We start from the raw sequence: 26,585 nt of genomic DNA, 5'->3' as shown, positions 1-26,585 counted from the left end.
TGAAAAGAGATAGCTTCAAAATGTTTAAAAGAAAACAAATCCATATGAAGACTGAATTCGGTCATTTGAATATAGTTGCCAACTATACTCTAAACTTTTGTTTATTGCACAATAAAGCTGTAATTTTAAGTGTCTATTTCAGATTATTAGAAAAACTTCTAATATCAGCATTTTTTCTTATAGGAAATATTTAACATTATTTATGCTTATTAAACTCTCTTTTGTTCAAAGGTTTTCAAATATTTTATAAACAGTGATGATCTTATCATAGCTTTGTTAAGAATTTAGTATACTCAAAGTTGAGTGTGTATTTAGTTTTTTTCCATTGTGTATTCCTTTCTCAATATGAACATGTTATATTTTATTATTCTTTTTTAGCACCAAAAGAAATTCAGAACACCTTTATGTAGAAGCTCATATACAGTTTCTTAGGAAAACTCATACCTTTATGGAAAGAGATTCTTCTCCAAGAAGTAAATAATTGGTAAGATAAATTATAAACTGAAAATATATGTTGCCATATTAGTGCCAGCAAAGCCATATAGCTCAAGACAGTTGTGTGTAAGCTGATCATTGAAAGATCGGAGGTGACTTTATGGAGTAACAGGCTTTGGGTTTGGAAGGATGACTAAGTAAGGGACAGGAGATGACAGCATGTATAACTTTGTAAAAAATTATGAAGATTAAAAAAAATGTGTTTTGGATATCAGTTTCTTTTTTGGAGAAAAGGAAATGAAATGAAGCATCTTCTCACTCCACACATAAAGCCTAAGAGCACTGTCTTCTATGGTAGCATAAGTTATTCATTCACTACGGAAATGTTCCCTAGTACATCCGGTTTAGTCTGCCTCTCTATAGTTATAAAAGATTTAGTAAACCATGCAAGACCACAGTCCTAACAGGGCATAACCAAGTCTCTCAAGAGTATTTTTCTAATAAAAGTAGGTAGCTCCATATCACTACACAGTAAGGCTCCTGAGAGAATCCTTGGCACTATTTCCAACCGTTCCAAAGGATTCTGCAAAAGATGTGAGAATAAGTTTTGGATGGCAGCATTATGTTTGCTGTAACACCTGCCATGGTTTGACTAATGGTGACCTCCCCCCACCCCCCAGATTCATGTTGGAACTCATCCATGATGAAATAGCATTTAGAAGTAGTATTTAAGAGGTCATGAAGTTATAAGCACTCTACCCTCTTGAATGAGAAGTGAAGTTAGAAAGAGTGCCCTTAGCCTTCTGTTCCAGCTGCAAGGCTAAGACATCATCAGTCACCTTTGGAGGATGCAACAGGACGATAATTTGGAATCAAAGCCAGACCCCTTCTACTCCAATCCTATGTGGTTCTTAATCACAGACTTTAAGCCTGTTGAATGGTGATACATTTCTATCAGCTAATATATTACCTAGTATCAGAACTATTGCTATCGTGAAACAAGACCACGAAACCAGCAACTAACTCCACACTGGTGGGCTTGTTTTATTGAATGGAGTTTAAAGAGTTGAAATGTTGAATTCCTGTATGGGATATGGGTAACAGCTGTACTGCTCATGCCCACCATTTAAATAAGCTTTGTCACCACAAAGAATTTAAGAATTATGACATCTATTCCCTTTAGTGGAAGTGGAAGGCTGTCTTATTCCTGCTACATATTATTTTTCAGTTGTGAAGTTGTGTGTTTAATTCATATTCACTTAATTTCTGCTTGTTTTATCCTATCCTTGAAAATTATAAGTCACATGCTGCTGTCTTGTTCAACAGATGAGCAATCCCATAATAATTGCAAAGGTTATTCAGCATTTACGGTATTTTCTGTACTGTTTGAAGGACTTGTAGGTGTCCATTTACTGCATATCAAGATCCAGTAAAGATAACAGTAACTGCAGAGGCAATTTAATGCATAGAATTTCCTGCATAGATGTAAGAGCTGAGGGCCAAAACCCAAAAGTAAACACCTGGAGATGTTACCGCACAGAGCTGCTGTGTATTCTTTACCTTCCAGTGTGACCAGAGAAGATCTTGTGTCTAAAACCTGGTAGATTGGAGGAGGATGCCCAGATATTTGATGAGAGGTATATGTGTCTGTCTATCTGTCTATCTGTCTGTTTATCTATCTATCTATCTATCTATCTATCTATCTATCTATCTATCTATTTGATGGAGAGTCCAAAAAAGCTATTGCTTCATTTTCTAAGAAAGTGAATAGATGTCTAAATATACTTTTAAGTGTACAGTGTTTTAAAAATAAGCTAGAGATTCAAATAGAACTTACAAAAAGAGCAAGAAACAGAAAGAAGTCCTTCTGTCACCCTCCTCTCCTCCAGTTGCCTTCTTTGACTCTTAACTAGGAGAGCCTAGCATGACTATCACTAGTAAAGGTCTGAAAATGTCATTTGTAGAGTCATTCTGCAATACCATTGACTAGCACTGAAGAATGGATTTGGGCTGAGAGTTAATAGATGAATAGCAAGGTCAGACATGTCACCTCTTATACCTCTTATGAGGTAGATTCTACTTTCATCTCTACTTTTTAATAAATGAAAAAAATGTCAGAGATTTTAGGTCAGTTTTTCAAGGCCATCCAACAGGAGGAGTAGGTATGAGCTCCAGAATTTTAACTTGTATCCAATACAACATATGTACTTATACATTTTTTCTTGTGTTGGTGTGAATTCTCTTAAATATTATTGCCTTTTTAAATTTTGAAGTTAAAATATTTTAAAATTTAATTTTTTTTTTTTTTTTTTTTTTTTTTTTTTATTAATTTATTCTTGTTACATCTCAATGTTTATCCCATCCCTTGTATCCTCCCATTCCTCCCCCCCCATTTTCCCATTATTCCCCTCCCCTATGACTGTTCCTGAGGGGGATTACGTCCCCCTATATATTCTCATAGGGTATCAAGTCTCTTCTTGGCTACTTGCTGTCCTTCCTCTGAGTGCCACCAGGTCTCCCCCTCCAGGGGACATGGTCAAATGTGAGGCACCAGAGTATGTGAGAAAGTCGTATCACACTCTCCACTCAACTGTGGAGAATATTCTGACCATTGGCTAGATCTGGGAAGGGGTTTAAAGTTTACCTCCTGTATTGTCCTTGGCTGGTGCCTTAGTTTGAGCGGGACCCCTGGGCCCAAATCTGCCTATCATATTGTTCTACTTGTAGATTTCTAGGACCCTCTGGATCCTTTTATTTTGCTGTTCTCCCATGCGTCTCTCATTTAGAGTCCCAATAGGATGCCTTCCCCTCTGTCCCAGTTTAATTTGGGAGTTTTTCTGTACACAAAGGAGAAGGAACTATCAAGATGCGTTTCATATTTTTGTTTTCTATTTAGTATATCTGGATATATTTAATTCAATGTGTGCTCACGAATTGATTAACAATGAAGATACATTCTGAGAAATGCACCATTAGGCATTTTTGTCATTCAAATGTAGTAGCCTGTGCTTATGCAAAGTAAGATGGCTATGACATCACTTGGCAGCAACCTTATGGCACCATCACTGTGTATACGCTTAGCCAGTGACAGAAATATCATTATAGTGTGTGTGCTGAAGTGGTGTGTGAGAAGAAATTGTATTGCTAGGATTGATTCTTTCATTTTCTGATACATATTTTTGAGCTGCTCATTCATTTCACTTTTCGTAGAAGATGTTGAAATAGCAGCAAAGTCTCCTGTTGTGGCATTGACATTTAGCTTTTTCACAAGGGAGGGATGATGGTTTAGTAAGAAGCAATACCGTGAATTTTGACGTAACCATGGCCTCATTATCACTATCATTATTCTTTCAAATGAATATTGAACTAAGTGTAAATGTTTCTCAAAGATGTAAATCTCATTCCTTCCGGCTTTATCCCCTGAAAAGATTAAAAAAAGATAGGAAGTGACCATCTCTTCAGGAATTTCTATGTCAAGAACATGCGGATGTTGAGAAAGGGTTACAGTCTCACATGAAAGGGCTCAAAACAAAAAGTACTGTGAAAATTTTCATTTGTAGATGGGTCGGAAGTCAAAGGTAGCTTAGGAACTCTGCTTCTTTGCTAGTGAAAACAGCTCTCCGAGTTTAATATTTGAAAAATCTATAGCTATTTCACATTTAACAGAAGTTTTCAATGGAGTCTAGAAATACTGGGGAATGACTTTAACAACATATGTAGTCACCAACATCCAATTTGTATCTGACATTTTGGTCTTTGTGCTATAATTTTTTGTTTGTTTTGTATTATTTTTAAAAGGGGATTTTACCTAAGAAACTTATTTCACATACCCCAACACTTACAGTATTAAACTTAACTAAGATTTTTAGTTTTCAGATTTTTCTCCTAGGAGTGCTGGGACTATAGTTAAGTTGATACAGTGCTTGTCCAGCATGCCCAAAGCCCTGGGTTTGATTTTCCAACACTACAGACACTGACTTGATTACACACGGCTGTAATCACAGGCCACTTGAGGTGGAGGGGAGAGGATGAGATAGTCAAGGTTATTTTGTTCCTATGATGTCACTACCCTGAGCTACAGGAGACCCTGTCTCAGAAAAAATGAGTAAGTAAGTACAAAGGTATATGGAATCAAAAGCTTAGACTAAAGGAAAATCCCATGGAAGGCTTTTTCTCAAAAGCTAGGGCCTATCTAGAGTAGAAGAATTGCTGACATTCCCAACCCTGCTCCCCAGTGGGGAAAAACATTAAAAAAAAAAGTGAACACCGGAATCTGAAAAACAAAGTGATTGGAGTAGATAGAAGTACAGGAAGAATTGCACCATGTAGGCATGAGTCCAAGCATGAGCTGTCCAGTATATGGGTAAGGAACACTTAGGCTTTTAGAGGATGACACACCCTCATCTTTACCTCCATCTTTGTGGTACCCACTACTTCCTTTCATACATTTTTTCATTTTTTTCCCACCTACAGCCTGATTCCCTTTTATTCTGCCTCAACTCTAACTTTAAATAATGATTGTTTATTTTCTTACAAGTTGATTTTAATTTTCTTTTTCACATCCTTCCTGTGGAGTGGTGCCTTCAAGAATCCAACCTTCAGTAAGACGTTTCTTGCCTCAACTCTAGGCGCAGGTGCAGAGCTTGCCCTTAGTAATAGCCCTGTTTGTGTCCTGAATGCTAACTGAGACAACTATCGACAAACATGTTTATTGACAAAGACAGCGGACTTTGACAGGCCTGTGTGTGAAAAACATTTCAGATTGCTACCCAGGAGAATAATATTTGCCCCCTAACTGATATATGCTTTTTAGGATCATAAACTTTAACATTTTAAGCCAGCCTTGAATTTTAAAAAATTCTACATCGTTGTGCAAACTTTCTTGCTTTTATAAGCAAAGTATAATAAGCAGCATTTAAGCATTTCTTGATGACTCACTTTAATTTCGAAAAATAACAACTCTAGCACAATATAAAAGAGAGTATAAAGTTACACTAAATGGACTCAGATTGCTATATATTTTGCATCTTAGATAATAATTATTGTCTTTCCTTTCAAGTTGTTAAGCTATGAAATTAGCTGTTTTCTAAGAGCTCCCTGACTTTTTATCATATGATGTTTTGAATTTGAAAACCGGATAATCAAACTGACTAGACTAGTGTGCGATAAAGTAGATCGACTTTCAGTAGTGACTGTTGAACTTTCCTGCTAGGAAAACACATGGTGTTGCATACCTAAACACTGACACTGACTGGGGCTCTCCCAAAGCCTTTTTTCATTTGAAAAAGCATGGTATTGTAGTTTAGAGATCAAACTCAAGGCTAAGTGCACGTTAGACAGGCACTCTGCCATTGAGCTGTACCACCAACAACTTGATTCACTTTCCAACTTGCATTTGGGTTCTGGAAACTCTGTGGCTCCAAACTGTCCGAAAGCAGCACTATTCACTCACATGCCATGTCATAAATAACAAGAAGCCATCACGGCATAATAGGTGTAGGTAAGCATTGGTTTTGGATCTTCTTTTGTCCATTACTAACTTGGGTGAGCCACTGTGCCCTTCAGACTCTTGCCAGCTTGATATTTGTAATGTTTATAAGTGTTTGGTTTCTAGGCTCTTGAGATAGATAAATCAAATAAATACCCTACTTGGAATTTTTGTGCATAAAGGGTCTTAAAACATGTTACTTCAAAACTAGAGGGATTAGCTGTTCTCATATGTGTCCAAATACAGTTCTAACGCATCGTATAAAGAAAAAAAAAAAAAAAAAAAAAAAAAACTCCACAAAGCATATGGAGTAAAAATTGATTAGTTCTCAGAAAGGAGCAATTTAGCTTTGAAAAACCAAACCATACTGTTTACCATATGCAAACCCATATGCAAATGCCACTTTTAATGTATCAACTATTTTTATCGCTACAATTTTCATAATAAAAAAATTCTATCTACCCTTCAGAGCATTATTTTAGTGATGACCAAATGGCCAGGATCCCAGACACTAGGCTCTATTTTTCACTGTCCTGTGTTCTACTTGGTCCTGTGTTCTCCTTTTAGCCCTTAGTCTTTACAAAAGGAAATTTTAGTGACACAGAGCAAATCAAAAGCCAATGAGAATTTAACCAAGCACAGGGGAAAGCAGTGCTTCAAACTTTGTGGGGAGGGACGCATTCGAATATATCTCCGGGGTAAAGAAATAGCCAAAGCCTAGGACTCCACTGTCTATGGAATACATCCTTTTGGGCAGTACCTAAGTACTTTTGAAACCAAGAAACTTGTCTTCTTTGTTGGAGGACGTTCCATGCCCAGCCCAATCCAAGCACAACTCTCATCCCCTGAAATCTGTTTATGTTTCGTGCTGTGTCTGTTTCATGGGTGTGTATGTATGTGTGTGTGTGTGTGTGTGTGTGTGTGTGTGTGTGTGTGTGTGTGTATGGGGGGAGGATGTCCACAACTGTACCTTATTTAGTTTGCAAAGTTTCAAAAGGTGATGTTGGCTGGAACATATTTAAATAACTGAAAAAATACCAAGAGGACAAAATTTTATAATATGCAAAACATGTTGAAAAAGTCAGTGATTAATTCTGGTAAATAAAATTTAAAAGTGTCAGCCATCTTGACACTAGTAAGGATTGTTTAGAATTTGTTTTACACAGCGGGTTTGAATGGTGCTGATGAAAAGACTATGTCACCAAGCCAAAAACACACATTTTCCAGACTTTTCCAAAGTTGTTGTTGACCACAGCCCAAGGGTATTGCCTGGGACTATTATCACAACCAGCGATCTCAACCTGCTTGTTGACTTTTGATAAATAAGAATGTTCATACAAGCAACAGACTACTATCTATATGCTTAAATATAGCATTTGATCGAAGCTATTAAAACCCTTTGCAGACATGGCTCTAGCACTTCATTACGTCAGTAATCATAGAGTGCCAAACTCCCTAATTTCCAATGACAGCATGGAGTTTACCCATAGGCATATTCTGGGGGTGAGTTCACATTGCTCCTGACTCCACCACAACTCTGAAAGCCCCACAGTGGATTTGTTTAGTCTTCTCTCTCTTGGGAACACTCAGTAATATACCTGGACTAATATTTGTTATGGCTCCAGACATTTTCTTACCTTTGTTCTCAGGAGAGGGAGGGTGTGAGGAGAAAACCCTGCTCCCACTCTCCGAGACTGCCAGGAATGTGGGGGAAACCTGTCATCATTCATGTCTCATGTGCGAGGCAGAAGTGGAGGAAGAACCAAGAAGTAAGTTTATGAACTTCCCATCTGTGTAGAGAACCTGCGCTTGATTTAGCTAAATATACAGATACATAAAAGAAAAAGCCATTATTCTGTTGGAGCCTGGATCTTGAACCAGAACCTGAAGGTCAGACTAGTAGTGATTTAAAACAGAGAATCAGACCCGCAGTGCTGCCATGGTCCAGATGCCTCTTTTATGTTTATCTGCACCCCATCTTTGCTTTCATAAACGTATGGGTTCTAGAAAACCACAAGGACTTAGCGCTTCCTTCTCAACTTCAAACTGTATTACTCACTCTACAGCTTGACTTAGAGATCCTCCATGCCACGTATTTTTGAGACAAAATCTGTTCAATCTCAAAAACTCAAAAAAAATCTTACCTTTTAAATAGACCTGCCTTCAGTATTCTAATCATCCATCTTTTAATTTCATAGTATAATTTCAATCATTGACTTTGCTCTAATACATGCAGTTTGTATTGCATGTATTGAATTAAATTGAATTGAATATAAACTTTTGAGGCCAGTTAGAGGCTGTAGCTTTATTCTCTCTCTCCCTCCCTTCCCCCACCCCTCTCTCTCTCAGTGTGTGAATGTGTGTGTGTATCAATGTGTATGTCTCTCTGTGTCCCTGTTTCTGTCTCTGTCTCCCTGTCTCTCTGTCTCTGTCTATCTGTGAGTGTGTGTCTCTGTCTTGCTATTTCTGTCTGTCTGTCTGTCTGTCTGTCTGTCTGTCTGTGTCTGTCTCTCTGTCTCTCTCTCTCTGTCTCTCTATCTCTCTCTGTCTCTCTGTCTCTCTCTCTGTCTCTCTCTCTCTCACCCACACACACACACACACAGAGTGGGAGGAGAAATACAAACATGATTGATTTCACTATTCAAAAATTCCATATTTGTAAATTCACCTATTTTCCAAATTTATTTGTAATTCCTAATCAATCCTTAACACATTTTTTTTTTTACTCATTTGTGGACATACATAGATTTAATTGCCCAATAGACATTTTCTGTATTCTATTTAGATTGCTGGATTAGATTTCTATGGTTTTCTTAGCAATTTCTTTTTTGTTTCAGATGTTAATCTTGGGTGAGGTGCTATTTAAAATATTCCCGACCTTAGTCCTCAGTGTCGTCTAATAGATCTGTATAAGACTACTAAGATGTGCTAGACAACCTTTGCCTAGACTTGAACTGTGAGCTGAGGCATGACTGTAACTTCAGTGTCAATTAGTGGGCAATTCTGGTGTAATATAGACACAGTCATATAGAACCCATGGTTATTTGCTGATTTGTTGACAAACAAGCCTGTGAGCAGAAGCTCAGGCGAACCTTCCCTGGCATTTCCTCTAGAAGCAAGTGTACAGCCATCACTAGTTCAATGTTCATAATGAGGTTGCAGAACATAGTTACAGCTTGTGGTGAGAACCAGATATGCATGCACACACACACACACACACACACGCACACGCACACGCACGCACACGCACACACACACACACGCACATGCACATGCACACGCACACACACACGCGCACACACACACGCACACACACACACACACACACACATGCGCGCACACATACACACCTGTTCAAGAAAGCTGAAGCTAGCAGTAGCTTCTTTTTGCACCTTTGTGTGGTTTACGTCCTATGCACCTTTCAATGCCTCAGTTCTCCTCCTGCTCTGCATCTTTCACCCTCTACAAACATCCTGTTGACAGTGGGTTAGAAGGCAGAGAAACAGCTCAGAAGACCAAAGCAGCATGACATTTTAATTTGGATGTGAAGCTACCTGCCATCATACCATACTTTCCATTCCTGCACCAATCAGTACCCTGATTGTATCCTAGCATCGGTGTCTACAGTGAAAGAAAGAAGAACCAGAGATTGCAGATATAACCTCCTTACTACCTCTCCTGACTTGCTCATGGGGTGTGTGGATGCTAATTGTTCCTGGCACTCCTGTCGCACCCCGATGAGATTATGGAGCAGTCTCCAGAACAGGACTATGGGAGGTGACTAATAACAGATCACAGTGCAGGCGTGGAATTGAAATGTTCCCAGTAACCATAAACAAAGCATGTTCTCTTCCTCTCTGATGGACTCTAAATTCTATGCATGGTGTGGCTTCTGCATTATTAACAAAAAGCTTCGAGGAAGTAATCCTGAATGGATTGTATATTACAAGGTCATCATGTGTAACTCAGAAACGTGGCATAAACATGCATCGGCTCTGACTGGTTAGGCAAGGCAGCCTTCACAGTGTGCAGAGGGAATGTACTTTAAGTAATGAGTACTACTGGACAATGTTTACAAAAATCAAGTTTATCCTACTGTGTTTGATTGCCAAGTACAGAAAGCTAGAACACATCAAAACTTAATTGTCATCTCCTATTTGTCCTCTCACAGTCCTCTCTGGCAAAGCCGATTTCCATCATTGGCTATATGCATGGCATCTCCACTTAAAAGCAAGCTCAAGATACATGTATTAATGCATTACTTTAAAATATTATAAAACTGAATTTAAAATTGGCCCAAAACTTCCTATAAGTTCTTGTAGACAATGCTTGAAGTGCTATGGGCATTTTGAATAAATGATCAATAGGGGTCCCACCCCCCTCTCTCTGAGTATTTATTTTAATGTTTTGTATTTAATAAATATATTCAGGAAACTTATTTTACTTCACTGGTGCCTTTAACAAATTACACTGCATCTCCTTTCCATATATATTATGGATATCCTGGGCAACTGGCATAACTTTTGTGGTATGAGAACATTATAATTTTGTAGACACAAGCAGAATAGTTGCCAAAATGAGCAAAATGAAATTCTCTGTTCCATTCAGGTTAAAGTTCTAGCACCCTCAGACCAGGGCTGTCCCAGGACCCCCTATACCAGTAGGGGAGCAGGAGGGGACATTCACGCTCAGTATTCTCTGCTTCATCTTGTCCCTCTTTGTTCTTTGCTTCAGGCTTCTCTGGATAGGAAAAACAGTAATCTGGAAAAAGTAGAAATATCACTAGTTTCTGTTAGACAGTGTTTTCTCAGAAAGAATAAGTTTTTGCATCTAGTTAATAGCTGGACCTTTTAATTCCTCCATAAACTCTGCCTCTTGCATCCCTGTGAAGACTTCTGCCCTGAAAATAATAGTTCTTCCTACATTCCTCCTCAGTGTTCTCTGGGATCCTCTCATGTTATCAAGAAATTCTCGAAGGGAAAGTCACTACAGAAAAGCCCTAGCCAAGTTTTCTCAGGTCTTATTTTCTTAGGTTTTAGGGAAACTTGTGTGTCCTATTTTTTTCCATATTAAAAAACGTAGCTATTCATTATTTTTTCTTGTTTTTAGACAACAGTCATGCATGAAGGTCCCCCAATTCCAAAGGACTTATATCACTTTTCCTAAAGAACTGCTTAACTACCTAAAACCTTTATTCTGTGATGGCATCCAACTCATAGTCTCAACTTGAGGGAACCAACTAAATAAAAGTTCAGTAAAGTAAAAAGTCAGCTTGGGGTTCTGGAGAAGATGCAAATGCATGTGTCTCCCTGCCATCAAAGAAGGAGAAAAAAACACAGTTCTTTTTACTAATTGACTTCAGTTATCCTCCCCTCTGTGATAAATATTGTCTGAATTTCCCATCTGCTATATAAGGAAGAGGTGGGCCATGGTCCAGAGGTTACAGAGGACATTTTTGATGAGTTCTTTAAAGAGCCATCAGGAATACTGCATTGGATGCACCTGTATCCTTCAGTAAACTCAGTTTTGGCCTGCATCAGAAAGGCAGATATCTATGGTAGCATGCATAGTGCATTAATCACCCTAAGCCTGCTATCCTCTGAGCTGGTTTTTAGTAACCTTATAAAGTGGCAGAGTCAGGAACCATGAGCGTCAGTTAATTCAGTTTCCTCTGCTGCATCCAGTTGGTAACTTATGCAATCTCAACTCCTCTAGTCATGGCACCAACTCATTGTTTCCGGATACAGCTTCAGTTAGAAATCTGTCCACGCTTCAAGCTAAAATCTGCTCAGCGATTTTTACCCAACATGCCTCCTTATTCTGTTCTTTGAAGCTAAACTGGACAAGCTGTTCTGTCCTGAAAAATCTTCTATGTGAGATTCTTGAAATATCCAAGTATAGCAGAGATGTTTTTCTATTTCTTGGAGACTCGGGGTTCACATTGATTTCAGATGCTCCTTAGTGAGAGTGATTCAGTTCAGAGGCTCTTTGGATGCAATTCATTTGCCAGATGGTGCATCACCTACACTAAGCAGAGTGAATATTTCAGGATGCATCACTTTAAAAACTACCCTTGCTGCCCTGTTTCTCCTGCAGAGTCTTATTCCGCTATTTGGAATTCAGATATCCTGCTTTGTATTGCCCTCTTTCCTTTCCTGTGGTTCAAAATGTCAACTTATTATACACACTTTTATTTCAGCCAGTAGCTTATTGAACCATAAATGCTAAATGTTAAGGTCTTGGAATAGGGATACTGTGATATTAATCTACGCTTCCCTGTATGGTTAGCACAGGCTAGAGATTTGATAAATATTGTTAACTGAATAGGCAATCCACCATATCCGAGGATTCCTGGCAGCTTTCTTATCGTCCCATCACGTGGTTATATCATGCTACACAATCGGTCACTGTACATTTCGGTGTCTCTTACTTTTGGTCGTCTAAACCAGGCCTGAACTATTATGCTCGCTGAGATGTCCTTACTTGCCTGTAAATTGACTAAATGCAAAAATGATGGGGCACACATGCAGGGAACTTTTGCTTAATTTGAATTGGGAAGATACATTTAATCCACATTTTTTGAGCTGGGAAGACCTACTTTTAACCTGGGCTATGCCTTCTACTGGAATCATATATAACAACATAGAAGATGGAAGCTTTTGCTCTTTCCCTACTTGTTCTAACCACACCCGCAAGCTCATTCCTTTATTGGCCTTAGAGCCTACTTCTTTGGGATTCGGGCATATACTGATGGCTAGCTGAGAGACACAGTCTTCTAGACTAACAGCTGCAAGATTCTTGGACCTATCTTTCATTGGCAGCCATTGTTGTATCAGCTAGACCACAGCCTGTAAGTCATTCTGATAAGTCCTTTCTCTTGATATCTCTGTCTCTCTGTCTCTGTCTGTCTCTCTCTCTCTCTTTCTCTCTCTCTCTCTCTCTCTCTCTCTCTCTCTCTATTCATTCTATGTATTGTTACTCTAAAAGCCCTGATTAATGCACTTATAATTCTGTGTTTTTTAGTTACACACCAATATTAGAAAATCAAAATCTGAAAAACATATTTTAATGAAAACAAGTATAACTTATTTTAAGCTATTTTTTGTTATTGTTTTACTCAGTGCTGAGTGTTGAACCCAAAGCCTCACAATTGCTCTTCAAGTGCTCTACAGCAAGCTATATTTCTATTCCTAAGCTGTTTACTAATACAGAATAAGCCTTGTCTTATTAGCTGCTTATCCATAACTTCCTAAAATGTTCCCAGTTGCATATCTAGGAATCAACAAAATAACAAAGCTAAGCACCTCTTCTTTGGCTTTTGTCTTTGGTTGGTGGCAGAGGGGGCTGTGGAAGAAGAAAGCCTCTCATCCTTATTCCCAAACCCCATGTTTTGAGAGGCTGGATCCCTTTGTTGCTTCGCGTCTACAGCTCTTCAAACAGGTGCCTTCTCTGTATTTCTGTGTCTCCTCTTCCCCAAAGACAACATCAACGTATTCATTTCTGAAAACAATCATTGGTGTGAAGTCATACCCAAGAGCTTCTAAATAACTAAAGCAGGTTCTCAGGTATTGAATCCCAGGAAAACAGAGAGGAAACCTTCTTCTCCTGGCATAACTTACCCTTTGCTTTTTCATGCAGTAAGTAAATAGAAGCATAGAAAAGTACTCTTGAGCTGGGCATAGTGGTACATACCTGTAATCTCTTGTGATGCAAAAGCAGGAAGATGAGGCAATCTGCTCTACCTTTTCCTGCATATCAGGTTCAAGGCTAGCTTGGGCTCCATGAGACCCTGTCCTACCAAAAACAAACAAAAACAAACAAGCAAAACAAAACGAAAAACCAACATCAAACCAAACCAAATCACCAACAACAAAACAAAAACAAAACAAAAATCTAATTTTAACAAATTCCATTTATAATGTCTAAAGAGCACTGGCTTGTTACAAAGAGTTTATTGTGTCTGATCATAGTTTTAGGTGTAGGAAATGTAGCTTACAGCTCTACTGTGATTTTTTTTTTTTTTTTAGATACCACAAATGCCTTTGCATTTATCTAACCATTGTTTAATGTATGCTTGTCTCTCTCTGGATTCTTGTTTCATTACTGGGGAAGAAGCACCTCTAGCTGTCTACTGTATTTGTGAAGTAAAAACAGGTGAAGATAAATATAAACTTATCAGGCTTGATGTTTAAAATTTGGCAATAGAGGTGGCTAAACACATAGGAGGGGAAATAAACATGAGTGATTGGGAGCAGACAAATGGAATGAGCCTGGAACAGCTTTGCCTATGGCCTGAGCTATTGCTTTGAAGTATTTAGAGTTCTTGTGAAAGGGCGGTTATTATAACCAAAGCCGGCTTTTCATAGCCTTGTTATGTCCACTAGAAGAATTGTGTTTCATCCAAGAGTTTGACTTCTATTTGTCATCAGCATTGTAAACAGTGGCTCTGTTTTTCCTAATCCCTGTAAACACTCCAGACCCACCAGTCTGCTTCTTTTAAACGTTGAGTACATTGTTGGTGCTCAATAAATGTTTAGCAGTCGGGATACTTATGTTTAACAGCTGCAACACTGAGTCCAAGGACAGCTGCGTTTTAATGATGTGTGAAGTGATTTATGTGTAAGCTGCTAAAACTCATAACTAAAGTACTTAGCACTTTAGGTTCCTCTGGGACAAAAGGTGATAGATTAAGGTAAAACGGTTTTATTATTTAATTCCGAAAGAAGTAAATTACCTTGGCCAAATGTTCTTTGATGTTTCTGGTGAACTGCTGTGGTCTGATGCTCAGGAAGCCTGGTCCAGTGGTTGGAACTGTGGCCAGGGAGGCAGGAGTCCTGGGTACTATTTCTGGTCAAAGCACTGACTTCCTGGGTGACCTTGGCCAACTCACTTAACCTCTTCTTTCCTGTCTCCTGCCCTAAGAGTTGAACAGGCTCTGCTTTTCAAGGTTCTTCTCTGAAAGGGCATTTTAAGGGTAAGCTTTCAAATGCTTTATTTGGTGATAATATTTTTGTAGGGTTGGGTGATTTGTTTTTCTCCCAGCTGCATGGCTGGCTGTTAGAAAAGCAGTATATATTAATGTGTCCTTAGGCCAAATACACAAGGTACATTCTCAGCTGTGGACACAAGTGTCTGTATGTAGAACACCAACACTGCCAGACACCTCTGCTTCCAGGCTTACTTGCCCATGTACAGTTACTTTGACTCTCTCCCCATTATGCTTAAATAGGTTTAAGGAAACTAAAAAAACATTTACTAAACTTTTGGTATAAATACCTGCAATGTGAATTACCTTTGGCAGATAGAGAAAAACCAGGTCACATGTTTGGGCAAATAACTAATATTCAGATTCAAGGCTTCTATGGATGATACAGAAGAGTGAGATGTAGAAGACTACAGAGCGGTTCTTATTCTTGTGCTTTCATCCTGGTGAACCATTGTAACTGGAAGAGATGGCATTTGACTCTGTAGAGAACAGACCTTGAGTTTTAACTTCTTTGCTTACTGTAAATTCCAGGAATGCTCTCTCTGGCTCCACCTTTCTTATGTTGCCTGGATGAACATATAGCAGCACCAGTGGATCCTTGTAAATCTTTTGGGAAAATGGTAGGTAGACATGAGATGTGGGGTGCAAGTAGGAAAAAGATGCATAAGGGGACATTATTGAATAAAATATATTTAGTATTTGTGATTAATGCATTAAAAATATCCCAGTGAAATATGTCCTGTGAGTTTTTAATCACTCATCAAAATGGGCTGGGCTTTTTATAGGTCATGGAATGTGTCACTGATTCTGACCCTCATTTTAAGCCAACCTTAGGAAGATAGTAATTAGCATGTACTAATACAGCTCAGTACTTCCTGTGCAGGGGAATTGAATTGACCCTGAAGTAAGAAAAAGATTATATGGGCATCATAAATATACTCAGTGACGTTTTTGTTTATGGCTCAGCTACCATCAGATTTCTTATTACAAATGATGGGTATAAGTTGCATTATGATTGATTGCTATTTTTGAATTTTTAATATAATTTTCAGTTTTTCCTCTGTGTATTTTGAGAACAAGCTGCTAACATTGCTAAGATTCTCATTCATGTCTATTGAAGGGCAAAGAAACAAATTTTTAGTCATTTACTTCTCTTTAGCTCTAATCAATGAATTAATGATTTTTAGTTTGCAATAAAAATAATCACCAAACATGAAAATCATTTTTTATTAAAAATGTTATAGCAGAGCTGGGCATGGTGGCTCACACCTTTAATGGCAAAACTAGGGAGGCAGAGGCAGATAGATCGCTGTGAGTTTGAGGCAAGCCTGGTCTACAAAGCGAGTCCAGGATAGGTAACAGAGATACCCTGTCTCAAAAAAAAATGTTATAGGAAAAAAAAGTTTAATATTGTGGTACAAAGCTCTGGTCACAGCACAATAGTGATCAGATGTGTATCCAATGTCATCACTGTTTTTATGGGGTATTTTTCGAGTAATCTGAAGTTCCTTAGAAATATAACTTTCAGATTTCAGCAGAAGAGACAACATAGGCTAAATGGCAACAAACCCTCACTTCCATGTAAATGAATCAAGTGCAAGATAAAAACAAAGTTGCTAACTATTGAAAAAAATTCAGTGTTTATTTCACTGCACTGATCACATGGGAAATTCCGTAGGGAGATAATATTCCTGAAGGTGAGTGTTAATCCAAGAAACAGGTGTGCAGGAGAATTTCTTAAAAGTGCAGCACGAAAATATGTTTACCTTGCATACAATCTATCTGAAATATTTGGGACCCATTGAAATCACATAAAACTAAATTACTAAATTATTTGATTGCTTATATATTTTTTTATTTGTGATAATTTCATACCATATATTTTATCGTATCCTGTTCCCCAACTCCTGCTAGATTGTCCCACAGACCTAACTTTATTTTATTTCTGTATCTAAGATAAAAGAAAGAAAGAAAGAAAGAAAGAAAGAAAGAAAGAAAGAAAGAAAGAAAGAAAGAAAGAAAGAAAAAGAAAAAGCCACGGAAAAACAGCGAGTCCAATGTGTTGACCGACTATTCCTGAGCATGGGGCCTGCCATGTACTTGATGTCTTTGATGTACTCTGTGTTACTCCATTGAGGAAAACTGATTTTTCATCTCCCAACAGCTATCATTTCTTGAAAGCTTCTTGGTTAGGGGTGGAATTTTGTGCCAACTTCACTTCTTCTGGTCTGGGATTTTGTCTGAATTGAGCGTGTACAGGTCTTGTGCATAGAGCTACAGTATGTGTGAGTGTTTATGTGAATGAAACTATTGCGTCCGAGAAATGTTGTTTCTTTAAAATCATTTTCCACTTCTGGCTTTCTGCCCCCTCTTTCACTAGGATCCATGAACCTTGAAGGGAAGAGTGGGATTAAAAAACAATCACATTTAGGGCTGAACATTCAAATTCTCCTGTTCTCTGCACAATTTTCAGTGGTGGGTCTCTGTCTTCAAGTTTCTATGATGAGAGTTAAGTAAAATAATGATCTGTTAGTGTAACAATATGTTATTAAGAGTCATTTTTCTTCTTTTTTCAGTGAGGGGGATAATAGTAGTGGGCTTTCCTCAGGGCTCACGACCTATCTAGTCTCAGGGTCTTGACAATTAACAGTGTCAGGTACTCCATCTCAGGAGGCCAACCTTAAATCCAGCCAGAAAGTGGTGGTTACTACCTTAACATTTGTGCCACTATTACACCAGAGGACATAGTTTTCCAGGCAAGTCAGAATTACAATCTACGGTAACTTAACTGGGTGAGATTAATGAGTACTTTCCTGTACCACGTATAGCACTTTCCAGCACTATGAACACTAGCCGGTAGAGATGAAACTTCCAGCTGAGTACCAATTAAGTATCTCCACATTTTATGCCAAAACTATTAATTATCTTCAGCAGTTGGGTCTATCACCTTGTAGAATGTATCCAGCAGAATTGTCACTAGCCTTTAGTATTTGTGGAGGACTACGGAACCCCAACAACTCAAAGATGAAGCCTGTTATTTGTACTGGGAGGTTTACATGGTAGCATGTGATGTCTAGTGAGATAATGTCTCCCATGTACTGACGATTAGCATTCCTCTCACAGGGACACTATATTGACAGATGTTCTACAATAGTTGGCTTCCATACGGCTCTTCTAAAGCCTCCTAGTATTAGCTACTCTTCCATGTATTCCTTGCTCTACTCTGGCTTCCTATTCTCCAACCCCATTTAATCACCCTGTTCTAATTTCCCCTTTATTCCTTCATATCATTTTATTCTCTTGAGCCCCTTCCTTGAAAGATAACTTACTTTATCCTGCCCCCTTACTAGTTACTTAACGTTTGTGCATATTCTAAGTAAAACACACACACACATCTAAGCGTAAAAGCTGTATTCACATGTAAGAGAAAACATATTGATTAACTTTTTTGTATGAAAACAATAACGTATAACCTTATGGATTGGTTATTACTAACCACAAAGAAAGGTACATAAACTTTTCAAAGGTCAAACAACTAGGAAGTGGAAAACTTGGGATGGCAAAAAAACCTTTACTGTACTCTGCCTTCTATAACTACTACACTTGATTTTTTCTTTTAAGGTTGTATGAAGGCTGTAGAAATTGCCCAACTGCTTCATCAAAACATTGCATTTTTCATTTAGGCCTAGTACGCTAATATTTTAATTAAGAAATTTACTTTTGTGAGACATTGACACATGTAATTTATCCTAATCCATGATACACTCAGCTACACACACTTTCTGGTGAAGTAATACTAGCACAGAATTCCAAAGACTGCTAAAATATTAATTTTTACATAAAACAAAAATTATACATATTCATGGAATACAATGGTTCAACATGTAGGCATTGTATAGTGCTTAAATCAAATTAAATGCCAATAATTTATAGAAGTTCATAACCATATTAAGAATCTCAAGGGTATGATGCTTTACAATACTCAGAGCATTAGCAAAATGAGCTGAGTATTTGAAGTATAACAGGCATGTTCATGCTGGTTCCTCCTTCTCCTTACAGGTTCCAAGGGAATCAGTAAGAGGCGGGTCCAGGTGAACATCACCTGTAAAGGCTATGAGTCAACCTGAACAACCTTCGTCTAGCAGAAGATCTTCCTTCTTACCTTTGTTATATTGACCAGTAAGAATGTCTGTTTGCTGTGCAGAAAGCAACACCCTTTATGGAAGTGGTTCTCAACCTTTGTAATGCTGAGACCCTTCATCCAGTCAATCATATTGTGATGACCTCCAACCATAAAAAAATAATTCATTGTTATGAATTTTAGTGCAAAGGTCTGTGTTTTCCGGTGGTCTTGGATGACCCCAATGGAAGGGTCATTTGGCCCCCAAATGTTCATAACACCTGACAGCTGCTACTTTATGTTCTTCTTAGGCCTTTGTGATGTAGAATATCTTGAAAACACAGTTTTGAAAAGAAAAATTGGGATAAAATCTATTCACAGTTCCAAGGATGAGAAAATATACAAAACAAACAAACAAACAAACAAACAAACAAACAAAAAACCAAGAGACTCATGAATAACTGCCTCCTAACAGTATCATTTCCTGTGGTATATCCTGTAGTAGCTGACTCCTACAAATATTGTGCAAGAGTAATATGGCTGATCTTATATGTATAGATTTTTCTCCTTGTAAAGTGATTTTTCTGACTCAATCAAATTAATGGAGGGTCCTAAACTTATATTTTTGTTAGTGAGATGTTTAGGTGTTCAAAACCAGCACCAAATACGTTCATTCATGCTTGAAGGGTTTCACTCTTATAAAAGGAAGAATTAAAATTAAAAAAATTTTTCCTATATTTTATATTCTTCCTTTGTAAGGATTTACTTGTTTAGAGGCAAAAAATAAGTACATAAGTAAGTAAGTAAGTAAATAAATAAATAAATAAATAAGGGTATTTGCTGTTAGTCTCTGGCCACTGAAGGAAAAAGTGCATGCTGATAATACCCTTTCTTGCAGAATTCTAATTTGATATGAGAGGATGATCCAAACTGGTAGACTACTGTCATGATCTGAATGAGATGTTCCCCATAGTCTCAGACATGCTTTTAATAATTGGTCCCCAGTTGGTGGCACTCTTTGGGGTGGTTTAGGAATTGTGACCTTGTTGGGGAAAATATGGACTGGAGGCAGGCTTTGGCAGGTTAAAAACTTAGTGCCGTTCCTAGTTTGTTCTCTTCTCTCTGATTTCTGTTTCTGGCTTGAGATTTGAGTCCCCAGATTTTAGCTTCCATGTCTGATGCCTGTTGCCACACTGTCCTAGCCATCATGGACTCTAGCTCTCTGGAGCCATATCCCAAGTAAACCCTTCCTTCTGTAGGTTGCCTTGATCATGATGTTTTATCATATCATAGAAAAGTAACTCATATAAATACACAGGAATATATCATCTTTGATGAACAATGTAACTTTGTGTTATAATACCATTCTAGCATGAAGTATCATGTTTTGCAGTGTGAAAGCTCTAGTGTGCCCAATAAATAATTCTCTAATTCTCTCTCCTCTCTCTCTCTCTCTCTCTCTCTCTCTCTCTCTCTCTGTGTGTGTGTGTGTGTGTATGTATGTATGTATGTATGTGTGAGAAAGAAAGAGAGAGAGAGAGAGAGAGAGAGGGAGGGAGGGAGGGAGGGAGAGAGAGAGAGAGAGAGAGAGAGAGACAGAGACAGAGACAGAGACAGAGACAGAGACAGACAGAGACAGAGACAGAGGCAGAGGCAGAGACAGAGAGGTGTATGTATGTGTTAATGTGGGCACACATATGTGGCCATGTGTGTGCCCACTTAAGATTGGTGTAAGGTTTTTTTTCTATCTCTTTTCATTTATTTATTTTAAATTTGTTATCACATTTATTTATTGTGTATGTCTGTGTGCCCACATTGCTACAGCACCTGTGTGGAGGTCAGAAGACACCTTGTGGGAGCCAGCTGTCTTCATAAATCATGTAGGCCGAGAGAATTAAACCCAGAGTGTCAGTCTTGTTGGCAAGCACATCTGCACACTGAGCCATCTTACCTAATCCTCTATCTTCTGTTTAGAGAAACAGCTTCTCACTGAGCCTGGGGCTCACTAACTCAACAACAACAGCTGGCTAGCAAGCTCTAGGGACCCTCCTGTTTCTGCCTCCCCTTGGCTAGGATTACAGGTGCATTCTATCATACTCCACTTTTTTAAAAAATTATTTTATTTTATATGTTGGGTATTTTGTCCATGTACCACCTGTTCCTTCCAGAAGAGTTGTCAAAGGCCCTGTAATTGGAGTTACAGATGGTTGTGAGCCATCATATGAGTGCTGGGAATTGAACCTAAGTCCTCTGCAAGAGCAGCAAGGTGTTCTTAACTATTGAGCCATATCTCCAGCTCCCCTCCCCCCACTTTTTGCATGGGTGATAGGAATCCGAACTGAAGTCTCATGCATGCATATCAAACTCTTTACAAATTGGACCATCTTCCCAGCCTCTCAAATAATGCTTTAATAACTTGAATAAACAACCAATACTGAATGTGGCTTACTGTGGGAATTTCACAGTAATTTGCTCAGTGTCACTAAGTGCTTCTAGTTTCTTTTTAAAACTGATGAGATTTTAACCCACTTTGATGAATAAAATTAAGCCATAGAAAACTTTCATCCCAGTGTTGATTAGCAAAGAGGAATGCAGAATGGTGCGATGCTTGAGACTGAGATGGCTCATGGTCTTATCACTGATCCTACATGAAATAATAAAATTAGAAAACAGGACTCTGGGTAGTGAATGTGAGCTGCTAAAGGACAGCTAAGCACCCTATGCTTGAGCTGATTTTTAACACAGAATGAGATTGGCATACATTTTAAGAAGCCCTTCTGCTTTTATTGATGACTGACACAAGTTGAAAAAGATAGCTACAATTGTACAACATCTAAGATATATTTGCCATGACATCTGGAAGACTGTGCTCCATCCACCAGATGTATCGGTTGTCCTAAACACAGATCACTCAAGCCACCACGTCTTCGAATCAGCTGAATAAATTAGTGATATGGAAAAGGTGTTTAAGGTAAAAAAGAAAGTTGTTTGGTACTTAGGTCTTAGATTTGGGCTTCCCTGGCAAGTGGGGCCAGTCGTTACGAGGCACACTTTCTACTTAAGTACAGTTTACACTTCTTTGTTCACCTACAGATGATCTCAGAGCTAACAACAGTCAGGTAATGGCATGCATTTATATGGCTTTCTAATCAATGCATGGCTGTTAGTTGGGAGTGTATTTGAGTGTCTGGATTTTTAAATCTCATCTACCCACTGCCAGATTTCCACTCAGAGATGTGTGTCCTAGAAAAATAAATGCGAATTTAGTAAGAACAGTAAGCACAATCAATCGAGAATTTAATTTCATGTATACGATAATACTTTTTTATTAATCATTCTTTTCCCCATGTTTATATCAATATCTGAAATATCACAGTAACAAAAATGATTATATAAATATTTTTCTTACCACTCCTGCCAGTTTTAACAGAAACATGGTAATTTTTTTACTAGGTATTTGTTCGGAGGAAGATAGGGTTAGAAAGTATATAACACATTTGGCCACAAACTAAAACCTCAAATCTACAGTTAGTTTTTGTTTATATAGGCATACTCTATGTAAGACAGAAGGCTCGCTTACAGCAAAACAATCATGAATTGCTTATCTGGAACTGAAACCTAACTAGAGGGCCCTAACTTTATTATTATTTTGACATAAATAGGAAATTCCTTGGGTGAGGGGAAAGTTAACAATTGAAAAGAGGGAGTTGTCTACCAAAGTCTCAAGCAGGTAAGGTGAGGTTTTCACTGTTTCTCAAAACAATATGGAGGCCACTGACAACGGCGGAACTCACTGGCTCTTACCACAGTCCTCCCTCGGGTTAACATACATTTCATTTTCTCTATTTAAAAAAAAAAAAAAAAAAAACCGCTCTCATGCCACTTGGTGGCTTCTGGCGGACCCCACTAATACACGGCCACTAGATGGCAGTATGAGCACATCATTCCCCGCCCCCTTCCTGCATTCTGCAGCCAATTTTCTGTACCTTGTCCTTTTTCTCTTTACAGGTTTCAGCTTGTCACTTTTCCTTCCCCTCTTTGTTTGCTATTTTTACTTTTATTCAAATGAGAGGACAACCAGCTGGTTGAGAATGTCATACAGTGTTCACAGGAGGGCTGCAATTGAAAAACGGAGCTAGTTGGTTGTCTTGGCTGCCGTATCTGGTTTCCAGGCACCAAGGGCAATACATGATCGGAGGCTGTGAGGTTTGGCCGTGCTTGGCTCAAGGATGGTCCACCTGAGATAGGGTTTCAGCCATACAGAGGTGTCAAGAGGCAAACACACCTTTCCCCACGGTTCCTCCACAGATGTAGATTGGCATTTTGGGTTTTCAGGGTCTGTGATGTATTCTCTGTCAGGCTATGAATCTTATTTTTTACCCATCAGAACAAAATACATTAAAAGGCAAAGCTATACATAGTAGCATGTCAATAACTGATCTCAAATCTGTAGTTAGTATTACCCGAAACGCCTTATGTTTCTGTGTGTTTGATTTTTGAGGCACAGTCTAACGGCAGCAGAACAGGCTGTCCTACAACGCAAGATTCAGCACATGCTGGCCTTGAATTCACATCTGTCTTCTTGTCTCAGCCTCAGCTGTGCGGTGAGTACAGTCAGCCAGGCCTTCTAGCTCTGATATTGAGTTTGCAGTCATATCCTTTAGAAGCTTTGATGCCAGTAAGATAAGGTAATACTTGCACATTTTGTTGAGATGTACTTTGTTAAAGACAGACTGTCCTACAATTTTTATTCCGGAGCAAGAGAAGCAAGGAGGAAATTGTGAAGAGTATAAGTGAAGTCAGTTGAGGTCCTGTCGCATCCTTACCTATGTTGCTTGTGTGAGCAGAGACTCAGCCTCTCCTCCACGCCCTTCTGGTATGCTGGAGCACCAGCCTTTTGTGTACTGCCTCGATGCCCTGGTGCTGTGGGTGCTGACTGTTTTCCTTTCTTCAAAACCCACACCTTAGCTATTTCCAGACATGAACCTTGTTTCACCTGAGTTTTCCAGAGCAGATAGTAAACACTGTGGATTCTACTGTCATCGCTCCATTGTTCTCACTGTCAACTTCAAACTGTGTGACCCTTTGCTCACTTTCAAACCATATACAATGTTTCATGAGGGAAGGAGAGAGAGAGCTGAAAGCCACCACACTTTGGTCAGAATCTCCCATACTGCGCCTACCTTCTGACTATGTCAAGAGATCGATTCTTCCCTGGGAGCAAACAGAAAACTGTAACTACTCCTTCCCAACCCCAAGGAATCCTGTATGTAAAATTCTTCATGGTAATTATCTGTACCCTATTTTCTCTGAATTATAAATGAGTTTCCTTAAAGGAGATTTAATGTTAAGCAAGAAAACTTTAAAATGGACAATTTACCTTTTAATTTCTTACATTATATGATGAATAATTTAGAATATTCATCTGATTATGCATTTATAATTATTTGAATCCCTTGTACACCTTTTAGTCATTTATTTGATAAGTATTTACCTTCACTGTGCCAGCTATTCCTTAAAAGTTATAGAAACAAAAAGAGCATAACAGACTTGGCCCTGTGCTTCATGGGGTTTGTTGAACATGTGATGGTTATAGATCAAGAAACAATTTTAAAGTCAGATGCAATGTGAAACATTAGAAACAAATCAAGAAACTAGTATTAATAACTACCACCTATTAACTAGGCACATTGTCTCATTTATTTTACTCTAGTATAACATCTCAGATCAGGAAAGCATAGATGTAAGGATGTTTACCTTTTCTAGACAATTCTTTAAAATTTTATAGTGTAGGGAGGAAAAAAATGCCAGTTCATCTTCTAATTGTAAACTTCCTCTACACCCTTACTTGAAATCAACAGTTATGGACACAATGTTCAGCTCCAGATGTACACCCTATACAGTGGATAGAATCATAAATACAAAGAATGTCGTTCCTGCTGTCATGGAGACTGTATTTAGAGTGTTTATAGCAATTATCAAACTGAGCTATGAACTTTACTACTTTAGTATTTATTACAGTAAAGAAAAAAAGAGATTCTTTTTCGTGGGAACAAAGGATTCCTATGTTTGTATTCTATGATTTGATGACACATGTGAGCAACTCAGGCAGAGGAGGTATGCTGAGCCCGTGGTAACAGCCATCTCAGGCTACATATAGGTTCCAAGGGAAGTGCTGCGGGTCTTATGCCAGCGACCAAGTTTGTTTCCTTCACTCCACATCAATTTACAGTGAACATATAAAATACATTTGATAAGCTATCCAGGCTCTCACTTCCTTCTGTTGTGTTTTGCATCTTGTCTTTCTAATTTTGTTACCATCTAGTGTCTACATTTGGAAGATGGTTGCTGAGAATACTCAAAACTCTTTCCCTGGCATCCTGAGCGTTACAAAGAACACATTATTTAACTGTAAATGAAGATTTTAAAAGTTTGTACAAAGGCGATGACATAAATCTTCCTTTCAAAATCCAGATAAACTGCTGATAGACAACTCTCTTTATGAAAAGCATTACGGGACTGATGTTTTTATATAGATTTGGAAACCATATGTGTTGAGTTGTCTCTCTGGCATCGAATGAACAGAACTCACATTATGAAATACATACTGCTGCTTGGATATTTTTAATTTCTCTTGCCTTCACTAAAAAGGAAATGGTTGTGCAGATCGCAGGAACACAGTGCATTCCAAATCCACATGTTCATTCCTCAGAAGCATGCTCCTTTTCTGAGACCTCTTTTAAAACTTGTTTGATTCATCCTCTTTTGTTGCATGAGGCTTAATTTTCAAACAATGCTACCATATTGTAAAGTGTTTTAAAATACAGCTGGTGTAAAGCAAATGCTTTTTATTTCTCTGCCTTGGTCCCTTCCTTAATCTTGACTTCCACACTCAGAGACAGTAGCAATGATAAAATATGTTACCTTGTTTCTATTATTTGGATATTTGGTATTTTTCTCAGATAATTACGTCATGTCTTGAGTCATATAAGTGCTAGAGTATAAAATGGCATCTTGGATCTCCAAGTACTCCTGAGCACTATTATTATTATTATTAATATTAATTCACATTACGGCCTGATTGTTATCCCACCCTCTTATCTTCCTTTTCCCACCCTTCCTCCCCCTTCCACTCCATTCCCCTCCCCCCAGACATCTGAAGGGGTGGGACCCTCTTTCCCAACTGTCTGGCCATAGACCATCAGGTCTCATCAGGATAGCCTGCATCCCCTTCCTCTGTGTGCCTGCAAGGCAGCATTGCCAAGGGGCAGTGATCAAGTACTGGAGACCAGAGTGCACGCCAGAGGCTCAGAGGCAGTCAGCCCTGCTCTAGATTACTTAGTGGTGGGAAGTCCCATCGTAATGTAGGAAATATTGTGAATAAAAAAGAGAAAACAACTTAGGGACACATTTTCATATTTTTCTTCTTTCTGACTTTAAATAGAAGTCTGACCAATTGTGTCCAGTTTCTAGTATCATGATTTTCCCATTGTAGCAGAAAGTTTCCTCTATCCATGAAACGTATTTCTTTATTCTAAAGTAATTTTTGTTACGCA

Source organism: Acomys russatus, chromosome 8 (assembly GCF_903995435.1).
Source record: "Acomys russatus chromosome 8, mAcoRus1.1, whole genome shotgun sequence".
In the NCBI taxonomy this organism is placed as follows: domain Eukaryota; kingdom Metazoa; phylum Chordata; class Mammalia; order Rodentia; family Muridae; genus Acomys; species Acomys russatus.
Note: the sequence above shows the minus strand (reverse complement) of the source record.